Source organism: Aplidium turbinatum, chromosome 1 (genome assembly GCF_918807975.1).
Source record: "Aplidium turbinatum chromosome 1, kaAplTurb1.1, whole genome shotgun sequence".
Taxonomy (NCBI): domain Eukaryota; kingdom Metazoa; phylum Chordata; class Ascidiacea; order Aplousobranchia; family Polyclinidae; genus Aplidium; species Aplidium turbinatum.
The window spans coordinates 62527964-62540046 of NC_137472.1; the positions used below are offsets into that span (position 1 = coordinate 62527964).

The 12083-nt window shown below is 36.4% G+C and overlaps 1 protein-coding gene across 1 annotated transcript in view; it reads right to left on the reverse strand.

Annotated features, from left to right (window-relative positions):
- The window catches only part of LOC145768272 (uncharacterized), a 111210-nt gene that overhangs the window by 29680 nt on the left and 69447 nt on the right, over positions 1-12083 (reverse strand). The window lies entirely within an intron of this gene.

The window sequence follows — 12083 nt, forward strand, 5'->3', positions numbered from 1 at the left end:
TGAAATTAATTTATGGATTGAAACTTTTTTATCAGATTCTTTAAATTTAATTTGTCTGGTTTTGGGATCATACTGGTCGTCGTTAGGAATGAACCTTCCCTCGTAGAAGTCCACCGAAAGAAGCTCTGGATGAACTTCTGGCAAATTCGATGCTGAAATGTCGAACCTCGTCACATCCACATCAAATTCCGATTTGTAGAGCTGACCAGTTATTTCCTTCAGTTTGTCGAAAGCTTTGTTTGGATCTAATGACAAAAAGAAATTTTCAAAATCACATTTTGTCTAAAATGACTTTCCATTGAATCAACGTTATAATCAGTTTTCCAAAGAATTACAAATGATTTTCCCATAAACCAAGCTGAAATCTCCCTGATTAGTTGCGTATTTCTACGAATCCAACTCAACAAATTGTGACTCAAAATGCTTACTTTGGAATTTCTAAACATTCTTCATATGGAAGGTTATGTTCTTAAGAGCTTTCAGTTTTGGCAACACTAGTTGAAACACAGCTTTGTCTTATACCGAAATTGTTTTTATAGAGGAAGATCGTGTGCTCTGTGAATTATTTCCTCTACTAGGTGCCGCTGAAAGGAGAACAGTTCTTAAATGTGATACTCAAGCGCACACCTCGAGAACCAAACCAGCGCTGTTTGGTCTTTAGTCGGGCGAGTAACCACTGAACAAAAGTGGTGACTATCCCTAAAACTAAATTTAAATTTTTCAAACTAGTTGCGTATTTCTACGATTCCAACTCAACAAAGTATTACCAAATACCCACTTCAAAACTTCTAAACATTTTCTATATGAAATTTATGATCCTAACAACTTTCAAATATGGCAATACTAGCTGAAATACAGCTTTATCTTGTAGTTGTTTTGCTAGAGGAAGATTCACATCACACCTCGTAACGCAAGGCAACGGCCATACGCAATCAATGACATGTCAACATAGACCAAGTGCATTTCAACTTTGCTCTATGTTATGAAAGCAACTCAAAATGTCGCTAAATTGTTGTAAACAATCAGCTTGTAGAGAAATCCAAATATTTAGCTTCGCAAAAAAGTTTAACATTCTCATATAATATTAGTTTAGTATAAAATTTTGCTAATTTCCAATCACAAATTTTAAATTTATATAGAAATAATGGAAAAATTAGGTCAATTTTGTGTAAACTCTATGAACGGGCAACTTCAATTGTTTGGCTCTCCATATGTAACGCAGCTTATATTCAATGCAACTGACACATGCAACATTCAATTGACCCAAAGCAGAATGTTTTTTTAGCTGGAAAAATTGACCAATCAAAAATCTACCATTGCAAAAAAATTTTGAAGTTTGCTTTATCAATTTCCTCAAAAATGTTAAAAGCTGAGCAAAAGTAAATGCGAAATATTTTCAATTAAAAGTGGGGCAATTTTTAAAGCCCACTTCTGCGAATAAAAGTTTTAATATTACAAATAGTAAATTTTATTTTTGATATAAACATGAACATTTTACAAACCTTCCTGGTCTCCAGATCTAACATTGGTTTGTTCGGTTTGATGGTAATGGACATTATACTGCCGCTGGTCAACCTGGACCAATTGTTGATCAATATGATGATGATGATGGACATGATGTTGTCGGTTGTCCTGCTGAATTACTTGCTGTTGAAGAACAGCTTTGTTGCTCGGAGCTTGTTCTGTGAGAAACAAAACAGTTTATTGTTATTTATAGTTATGATGTCACAATTCAATTCTCCTTTTTAGGAGTGTCTAATGCTTACGATATTTATTTAGAAACAGAACCACTGAAACAACGACACAAAAATGTCAGAATATTTCAGCATTTAATTCTTAGGTTAGTTTATTTTGTCATTACTGTTAAATGCCATGGGCAAGGAAATCAATATTCGTGTCCATTTTCAGGCCCGTCATTAAGTGTCTTACCAAATAATCAGCAGCGTACTCTTTAGTGGTGTCGAACCGGCGCTCTTTCGACTGTCGTACGAGGGTTTTCACTACTCGGTCATGCAGCCAACCATACAATGGTTACATAAAAGTTCTTGCAAACACCAGAGGACGTCATGCGATATTTGAGCAGTCTCTTAGACAAATTATTGAAAATGAACTTACCAGAATTTCCTGGCGATGGTTGTTCAGTCTTTTCAGTTGAAGTTGTTCTGTTTTCTTCTTGATTTTGTTGGAAGGACATTTTGTATTGTTTTGTTAACTGCTAGTCAGCAAATCAAGGTAAACCTTAGTACAGTAGTTGAGGCTACAAAACACAATTGTGAGTCATAAACATCAGATTCTCCTTTCTTTATCAAAGAAAACAAGACAAATCAAGCAACATCAATTTATATTGAACAAACCAACACAAACGCATGATTTGAATAATAGTTTCGACAGCGGCCCATTGATCTCCATTTTTACAGCGTTTTACAAACCACCTTGTCATCAAAAGATACAAACTCATATACGCGGGATTCATACATTATAGTTCTAACTCGAACTTATTTTCACCACTGGAACAACACAACCAGTTATACTTTTGAGAAATCCAATTTAACCAATACTGGATCGAACCCAGGCCAACCAACTCGTCGACTGTGCAGAAGCGTTCAGCATCTCGCGTTTTATTGCAGTGATCACGTGAGCAGTGCGTGGCTTGGAAAACAATAGAAAAAAGGAAATGTTCTTGGTGAAAAAAAGTTTTTTTCAACTTACAACAACAAACACAGTGATTTTTTTTCTTTGCAAAATTGCAAAACGTTAAAACATCGTTTAAATTGCAATTTGAAGTTGGTTGGTAATTTCTTTGGTAATATTTGGTAATCTCACTTCCTTATCAAAGTAAACAAGACAAATCAAGCAACATCAATTTATATCGAACAAACCAATACAAACGCATGATTTGAATAATAGTTTCGACTGTGGTTCATTGATCTCCATGTTTCATGTCGACAAACCACCTTGTTTAACATCAAATGATACAAACTCCTATACGCGGGATTCATACATTATTGTTCTAACTCTAGCTCATCCTCACCACCGAAACAACACAGCAAGTTATACTTTGATGTTTCCAGTTTGACCAACACTAGATTCGAACCCAGGCCAACCAACTCGTCGACTGTGCAGAAGCGCTCAGCATCGCGCGTTTTATAGAAGCGATCACGTGAGCAGAGCGTGGCTGGAAAATCAACAGAAAAAAGAAATGTTCTTGTTGAAAAAAGATTTTTAACACACAAGCAGAAACAAAATTATTCTTTGTGTTACGGAATTGCAACGTTGGAAAACGTTGCAAAATTATTATATTTGCAATTATTGTTTTTTTTAGAATATTGTTTTATTTTAAACCATAAACAGACATAACTAAGCAACAACACTACATTTAACATTATAAAAACAAAAAACAACAAGCAAACGTTTTCGGCTAGTCATATAGCCCTTTTCAAGCCTATACGAAAAAATACATTATTACAAGAAATGCTAAAGAATCATATAGTATCACAGCAAAAATATGGTCAAATCTAAACATTTGAGAAGCTGCCTCGCTCAAACAAAATGATAACTGAAAATTACACAGCACAATGGGTCAAGTATTTCAGAGGTAAAATTAATTGATTGTTCAGACAAGGACTCAGGCAGATTACGCAAGAAAGACAGAAGCACAAGAGACTATTCACTAACGTCCCTTTAAAAGAAACGATCGACATTATCACGAATTACATATATGCAGAAGACCAGCCAAACCACCAGCTCATCAAAAAAGACATTTTTATCAAATTGGTGCATTTAGCCACAGAGGGCATGTTTCTATACAAAGATAAATTGTACAAGCAAATTGACGGAGTGGCTATGGGTTCGCCTTTGGGTCCCACTCTTGCTAATTTCTTTCTAGCCCACCTTGAAAATAAGATTTTTTCTGAAAATACTTCCCAATTCTTTCCCAAGCTTTACTTACGTTATATTGACGACATTTTTGCCATATTTGATGACGATAATTCTTGTTTACAGTTTCTTGAAGTACTCAATACGCAACATCAAAACATAAATTTTACTGTAGAAAAGGCCACGGAGACTATACTTTTTTTGGATGTAGAAATCAAGATAAATGGTAATGGATTTGATACTTGGGTCTGGCGTAAACCGACAAACACTAATCTTTTCCTTAATTTCAGCGCTGTTTGCCCGTCTAATTACAAATCTGCTTTGATCAAGTGCCTTATCTCGCGAGCTCGAGACATTTGCTCGAACATTGACTGTTTCAATAATGAAATTAATAAATTACGCTCATACTGTGGTGCTAATCATTATCCGACTTGGTTTTTTAATAAGGTTCTTAGAGGGTTTTTGAATTCGGTTTCCACTACGTCTCCTGTTGAGGAGCTTGATTTCAAAAACTTTCTAACAATCCCGTGTGTTGGCAAGGAATCCAAACGTTTTGCCACAAGTTTGTCCAGATTTATTGCATTGAAGTTTAACGTTAAGATTTTCCCGTTTATAAAACATTTAAAGCTGATTATTATTTTCAGTTAAAGGTGCACTGCAACGAAAATACATGGCTTTTGTATTTGTAGATCTTTCTGAAATAAAACGTTTTTCAACAATTTTTTTATTTTTTGTGTTACCATTAATTAAAAAACCTAAAATAACCTTTTTTGAATTGAATGATTCTGATTGGTCAAAAATTTTGATGACGTCATTGGCTGGCAAAGCCGCATCCAAGGTCTACTGTTTTGTGTGCAAACACAAGGAACAAATCGCGTAGGCTACCGAAACAGCAAACAATTTTGTGCTAAGGGAGTTTTACGCCCTTAAAATGGTGGCTTCTTGTATGGCTCCCGGTTGTACTAACCGGGGAATCGTCAAAGGGGTATCCTTTCATCGTTTACCTCTGAATAATGACGACAAGCTGAAGAAATGGATCTCAGCGATGAAACTCAAAAACCCACCTGTAAACAAGCACTGTCGTGTGTGCAGCAATCATTTTCTGGCCAGCGATTACCAACGTGATCTACAGGCAGAGCTACAAGGCACCAAGTCCAGACACCTGCTCATCCCTGAAGCTGTTTCTTCTGTCTTTGATTTTTCAAGATATGTGAAAGCCACTGTCAATGCAGTACCGGTACCCACAAAACTCGATTGACCTAGGTACACAGACACAGGTCTGTGAGTAGCCTACGATCGGACGTTTGGATCGAATAGCAAAGCGAGAAAACAACAAGGCTTTGAAACTTTTAGGACAGTAAAACATTGGCAGGGTAGGCATATTAGGCAACTCTGAATACATCGGCTACTTTTAGTTGATATCAACCACTTGGTTCACGCAAATCATTTTCCTGCATTTTTTTCAATGCAAATTTTCCATCCGACTGCTGTCCGAACTGGTGTTGTCAGAGCACGAATCAGAATGATGTTCTTTGCTGTTAAGTCGCCGTCTTTTTGGTTCAAAGAAAAATCCTTGTCTTGTTTCAGACATCTTGTTTATGCTGATCTTCTATTACTCAATATACAATGACCTATGCGACGTTTTTAAGGCAAATGCATCAAGCTGTTTACTTGGCTGCCAGCCGATGACATCACAAGACACATAGCGCCATCAGGTGGCCAATTTTCATTTGGTTATATCTCCCAAACAAAACGGCATATCAAAAAATTTTTTTGAAAAATATAATACTTAAACACTAAAGAATCACCAAAAAAATTTTAATTTTTCATTTCAGGTCCCCTTTAAAGTTCGAAACTCCTTTCCGCTTATGTTCAAACGTTGTGTATAAGTTCACTTGCTCGCATGATGCGAGATCGTCATACATTGGTATGACCACGCGACATTTGGTGACGAGAGTGGGAGAGCATTTGAATTTAGCTAATTTTAGTAAAAACAGTGCACATAAAGACCATATTAGAAACTGCCAATCGTGCTCAAATAATAAACCGTCATTGCAGTCTTTCAAAATTGTACGTAAGTGTTTGTCCGAATTCGAAACCAGAATTCATGAGGCATTGATCATCAAATCTTTAAACCCAGGGCTCAACAGACAATTATTTGCTTGCGGAGCTTCTTACTTTTTAACAGTTTTTTGATTGAATTGTCACGCTTTGTGCTTTTCGCATTACTTTGGTTTTGTGCCACTATCTCTTGTGCTTCTGTCTTTCTTGCGTAATCTGCCTGAGTCCTTGTCTGAACAATCAATTAATTTTACCTCTGAAATACTTGACCCGTTGTGCTGTGTAATTTTCAGTTATCATTTTGTTTGAGCGAGGCAGCTTCTCAAATGTTTAGATTTGACCATATTTTTGCTGTGATACTATATGATTCTTTAGCATTTCTTGTAATAATGTATTTTTTCTTATAGCCTTGAAAAGGGCTATATAACTAGCCGAAAACGTTCGCTTGTTGTTTTTTGTTTTTATAATGTTAAATGTAGTGTGGTTGCTTAGTTATGTCTGTTTATGGTTTAAAAGAGTTACCTCTCTACCCAAATTGTTTTATTTTTGTTAATAATCGAACTCAATGAAAAGTTAAAGAAACTAAAGATTTTCAGTCAAAGATTTTATTTCTAAAATCAATGATAAAGTGGAAAAAGATTTATTGCAATGTAGGCTATGTATAACATATTTAATTTGAAACGTAATAAAAAAGTAAAAAAGAAAAGTAAAAAAAATGAAGAGTTGAAAAAAAGTAAAGTATATTTTACAAACATAGATTGAAAATACAATTTTGATAGAGAGGTGGCTTTCTTTAACCATTGACAGATAAAACCAAGCAACTACGCGGCATTTAACATAATAGGCTACATTAAAGTGAAATGTATTATGTTAAATGTCGTGTGGTTGCTTGGTTTTATCTGTCTATGGTTGAAGAAAGTCAAATCTTTACCAAAATTGTATATTTAATTTGAAACGTATTAAATATTTTAATTGAAGCAGCAGTTGTTTTCAATAAAAGAACTATTCCAAGTTTTAAACTCGAATCAAAAACATTGATTTAGTTCACCAGGCCATAGCCCTATCAAGGGCCGTAGCCATTTCTATCTAGAGCAGCGAACTGTTCTTACATGAGAGAAATCAAGGGTTGTAGTCGAAGGGACGCCACTCCGCAATCGACGACAAGCGTTTAGGAGTTTTGTCACATGCTCTTGAGAGGTGTCAAACCAACGCACTATCAAAGGGTGTTCCAGACGGTTGTTCGCCTGGTCAAACGTCATGTAGAAACCGTTCAGGTCTACTGAATATTACGTCATGGAAATTCCTAAAACATGAGCCAAAATTGCACCATCGTCCGTAAGACTCATGTCAAACCTGTTTAAACCTGTCTCAGTTGAAACTTGTTTGGACATGAAATGCTGCGTCGCGCTACTGCTGGCGTGCCTTTGAGCTATCACAAATTTTTCTGATTCATTCTCGAAGTTGTTTGTTGGAAGTCGGTCGCACATTTAACTGGTTTATTTGGTGCTTGCTAGCTGGACAAATTCTCCGTCTTTTATCCAAGTAATCTGTATCGTAGTGACAGTTTTTAGAGGTGCAAGGCGTTGCATTTCGATTTCGATAGCCGCGGGCTAATTTTACAGGAATACACTTTTGAATAGACGTTTCAAGAAGTGTTTCTTTCTCGGTCGATACATACAGACGAACGGATTCGGGAATCTTATGTTACAATTTTCCCACGAAGAGATTATGGTTTACCGCTGTGACCAAAGGGTGAACGAGAGATCTCACCATGTTGTGAGAATTGGATTTCTATCAACATTTGTACAGCATTATCTTCAATTCTATTCACAAAAGAACATGAAAAAAACAATTCCATATCATTTTTAGACGTCTTAGTTGTTTGTCACAATGCCACAAACATGTCTGATTACTATGAAACGACTACTATGATTTTCAAAAAACCCACATACACTGACAGATACTTAAATTTTAATTCACACCATCCTAAACACCAAGTTTCTGTTGAGAAGGAGCGATCTTCCTGGCGTAAGCACTATCCGACTACTCTTTATAGAACAGCGAGCATTGTGTTTCTCTAAGCATACCGGTTTAGCCTCCACACTAGCTATGAAGACTTTTCCCAAAAACATGTGTTTGTCGGCAGTCGAGTGTGGCAAGAATTAACAGCGACAGACACGTATATCGCCCATGAGGCTGACCTCATCAGTATCGCACCACTAATTCATGCCACATAGTTCTCAACCGCTGCTTTTGACAGTCAGTTGAACCCTTAACCTTTGTAGTACCTTTGTGGAAAGAAAACAACTAAACTAACTGTCGCCAAGCATATGCAAAGTTGAGAAGGAGAGATCTTCCTGGCGTCAGTACTACCTGACTACTCACTATAGAACAGCAAGCAGTGGGTTCCACTAACCATGCTGGTGTAGCCTCCACATTAGCCATCAAGACTTTTCCCAAAAACACATTAAGTTTCTAATTGATGGTTAACATTTAAACCCCCTTTTTTCTAGTTCAAACTTTGGGCGAGATGATTTTTGTCTAGAAGTTTAATGTTTATTTTGCATGTTTGGTTGATTTCAGCAACATGGTCCTGTGTTTTGCCATGCTAGACAGGTAGTCATTACCTGGTCTAGCTCCCTGAAGAAGTTAGTCGTGTCTGATTGACGAAACGTCGGAATAGAAGCAGATTGTCACTTTATACATCTTGTGATAGTTTAGCTTAGTTTGCACCAGTAGATTTAATTAAATGCCTATTTAATTATTTAATAAACAGCCTCATTCAATTTTCAACATTTGTAATAGAATCTGGTCTTTAAGACGGTTAATTTAACTTACAAAGGAATTACTTACTCCCTAAATGTGTTCGCATTTATTGTTATCTGGTTTAGTGAAAAGTGGTTTCTACAAATTATGTCCAAATCGAAAAGGTTTCTGTGCCAACGTTTACTACCAAGAGACATGAATTTTATCGAAAAAAGGAAAATTACAAAAAGGGCATTAAAGTCGTCCCGAAGTAATGTAATAATATTGCAACAGATTTGCTAGGATCAAATTCGCTAAAGACAATTATCCAACATGAAACCGGGCATTGATCCCGCTGCTACTTTTATGTTACTCGTTTTTTTTTAGTTGTAATTGATCTAATTTTGCCTAATTGAGAAAAAAAAAATTTTTGTTGCGGTGCTTAGACTCTAAAAATAATCTAATTCCTGTCGTGCTAAAAGTAATGATCACACAATTATGATGCTCTATGAACACACAATCCATTGACTGCCGTGATTGGACTTAACAACGCGACTGCGGTGTCCTCAAACGCAAGAACAGTGAAAAAAGTTTACCGAATAAACATTTTTAACTTCATTTCTTAAATAGTACTCTGCTAGAACTTGCATTGGCTTGAACAATGCCGTACGAGGTGGGGTGTGGTCGGCATCCCGGATGTTAAATACGTTGAAGATTTGAGCAAAACGTCCATCGCATTGCAAGCTTGGTCATGTGAAAAGTATTAAAATCAATCGTTTAAGTTTCGATTTGCCTGCAAGTTGGCCGCCTACAAACATTCAAATATTTCCACAGTTTTGTCAAACGTCAGTTAATATTTTGCTTCAATAACTTTTCAATAAGGTAACATAAGTTGTAGCCTATAGTCAATAACATTCAAGGTACTGAAGCGATTTAAAATTGGTTGCGAAAAATCGTTTGGCTTCATGAAACTACCTTCGAAAGGAAGATTATTTTAGAACAAACAAGTCGAGATAGAAGTACAACAGCAGCTCGGTTATGACACTATCATCGCATGCGAACAATGGAAATATTTTGGTTTACTTCAATGGTTTCAACTCAATATTACGCTCCATTTTGTTTCTACAATAGAACACAGACGAAAAATTCAAAAAAAACTTTCTTAGGATTAAAGTCTCCAAAGACAATTATCCAACACGAAATCTCGCACTGATCCTGCTGCTATTCGTTCATGTCGCTCGTTTTTTATGTTTTAAAATCATTTCCACTTCATTCAGTTTCTACAGAAGAAAACAAAGACCGCTTAAATTTTTTTAAAACTTTCCTGAAAATTTGCTTCAAGTCAAAGTCACCGCAGACAAATATCCAACATGACCATTGATCCCGTGGCAATTCTTGCTTGTTTTTCCATTTCTAGTTGTGCCGTACAGATTTTTTTTGTACAATGCGTAACTAGGACTAGGGGTGTTTTGTCACAACTCCGAACAGTTCAGTGACGGATTTAGGAGATGGGAGTGAATGAAGCGACATCCTCCTCTAAAACACATAAAAATAACTTGATTCACTTGTGTATTTGGACAATTGGATGAAACTAGACTTACACATCTTCAAAGATGTCGCCCCATTCACCCCATCCCCAAAATCCGTCATTGAACCGATCAGAGTTGTGACAAAACACCTCTCATCCCAGTGACGTATTCCACAAAAACATCTTTACGGAACAACTAGAAATGGAAAAACAAGCAAGAATCGCCACAGGACCAATGGTCATGTTGGATATTTGTCTGTGGTGATTTTGACCTGAAACAAATTTTCAAGAAAGTTTTTAAAAAATTGAAGCGGTCTTTGTTTTCTTCTGTAGAAACTAAATGAAGTGGAAATGATTTTAAAACATAATAAAACGAGCGACATGAACGAATAGCAGCAGGATCATGCGCGATTTCGTGTTGGATCATTGTCTTTGGAGACTTTAATCCTAAGTAAGTTTTTTTGAATTTTCCGTCTGTATTCTATTGTAGAAACAAAATGGAGCGTAAAATTGAGTTAAAACCATCGACGTAAACCAAAATATTTCCATTGTTCGCATGCGATGATAGTGACATCACCAAGCTTCTGTTGTATTTCTATCCCTTGCTGGTTCTACAGTAATCTTCCTTTCAAAGGTAGTTTCATGTTAAATAAGCCAACCAATTTTGCAACTGTTTTTAAATCGCTTCAATACCTTGAATGTTATTGACTATAATTACTTATGTCACCTTATGTTGTTGAAAAGTTATTGAAGCAAAATATTAACTGACGTTTGACAAAATTGTGGAAAGATTTGAATGTTTGTGGGCGGCCAACTTGCAGACAAATCGAAACTTGAACAATTGATTTTCATACTTTTCACATGACCAAGCTTGCAAGGCGATGGAAGTTTTGCTGAAATCTTCAACGTATTTAACATCCGGGATACCGACCACACCCACCTCGTACGGCATTGTTCAAGTGCAAGTTCTAGTAAGGAAGTTCCAAGAAATGAAGTTAAAAATGTTTATACAGTAAACGTTTGTCACTCTTCTTGCGTAAAGAAATCCTACTACGGGCAAAGCCATTTCAAGCGCAACGAACCAGGCCTTGCACGATTCACAAAATAGTTACAACTTGGCGACAACCGATTCATGGATTTAGTTTAAGATGCAATAACGATATTTTAGACCCAATTCTGTTTTACAAAACCTGGAAATATTCTCAAACCTTTAGCTTAAGATTCAAGGAAAGAAATAATTAAAAAAACAAAGAACTTCTATAAATTCTTCATAAATCGATAATTAAAACAGCAAATAATTAACCGAGTTTGGCAACTTTTGCAGAAAATAGCAAAGTTTGTCGTAAAGTACAGAACTTAAGGTAGTCCAATCATCTCAACAATTGCCAATCTACTTCCACACCTAGACACACCGTCGTTACTAGACAGTGTCGTACTGACGGGTGGCTATCCGTCTATTGCGTCAGTCACAAACGTTTCTCATAACTTGAACAACGCATCACTGAAAAAAGTGCAAGGTACGTAGTATAACAGCAAGTTGCGCGGAAGCAAGTTTGCAAGAACAGTTAAAGCTACAAATGCAAAGCAATTCGAGTCAAAACGAGATGAAGACAACAATCTTTGCTGGATTGTGACAAAATTAAGTAAGTTGAGAAGGAGCGATCTTCCTGGCGTCAGCACTACCTGACTACTCACTATAGAACAGCGAGCATTGTGATTCGCTAACCAGAGCCCAGCCTTATGGGTGAAACACCTGTCTATCGCTGAATATTATATTGTTTAGCCTTTCTTACAAAATTCATGCTATAGACGAGAGGTTTTCAAATGTTTTTGGACTACGCATACCAACGCATTTCCGAATCAATCGCGCGAC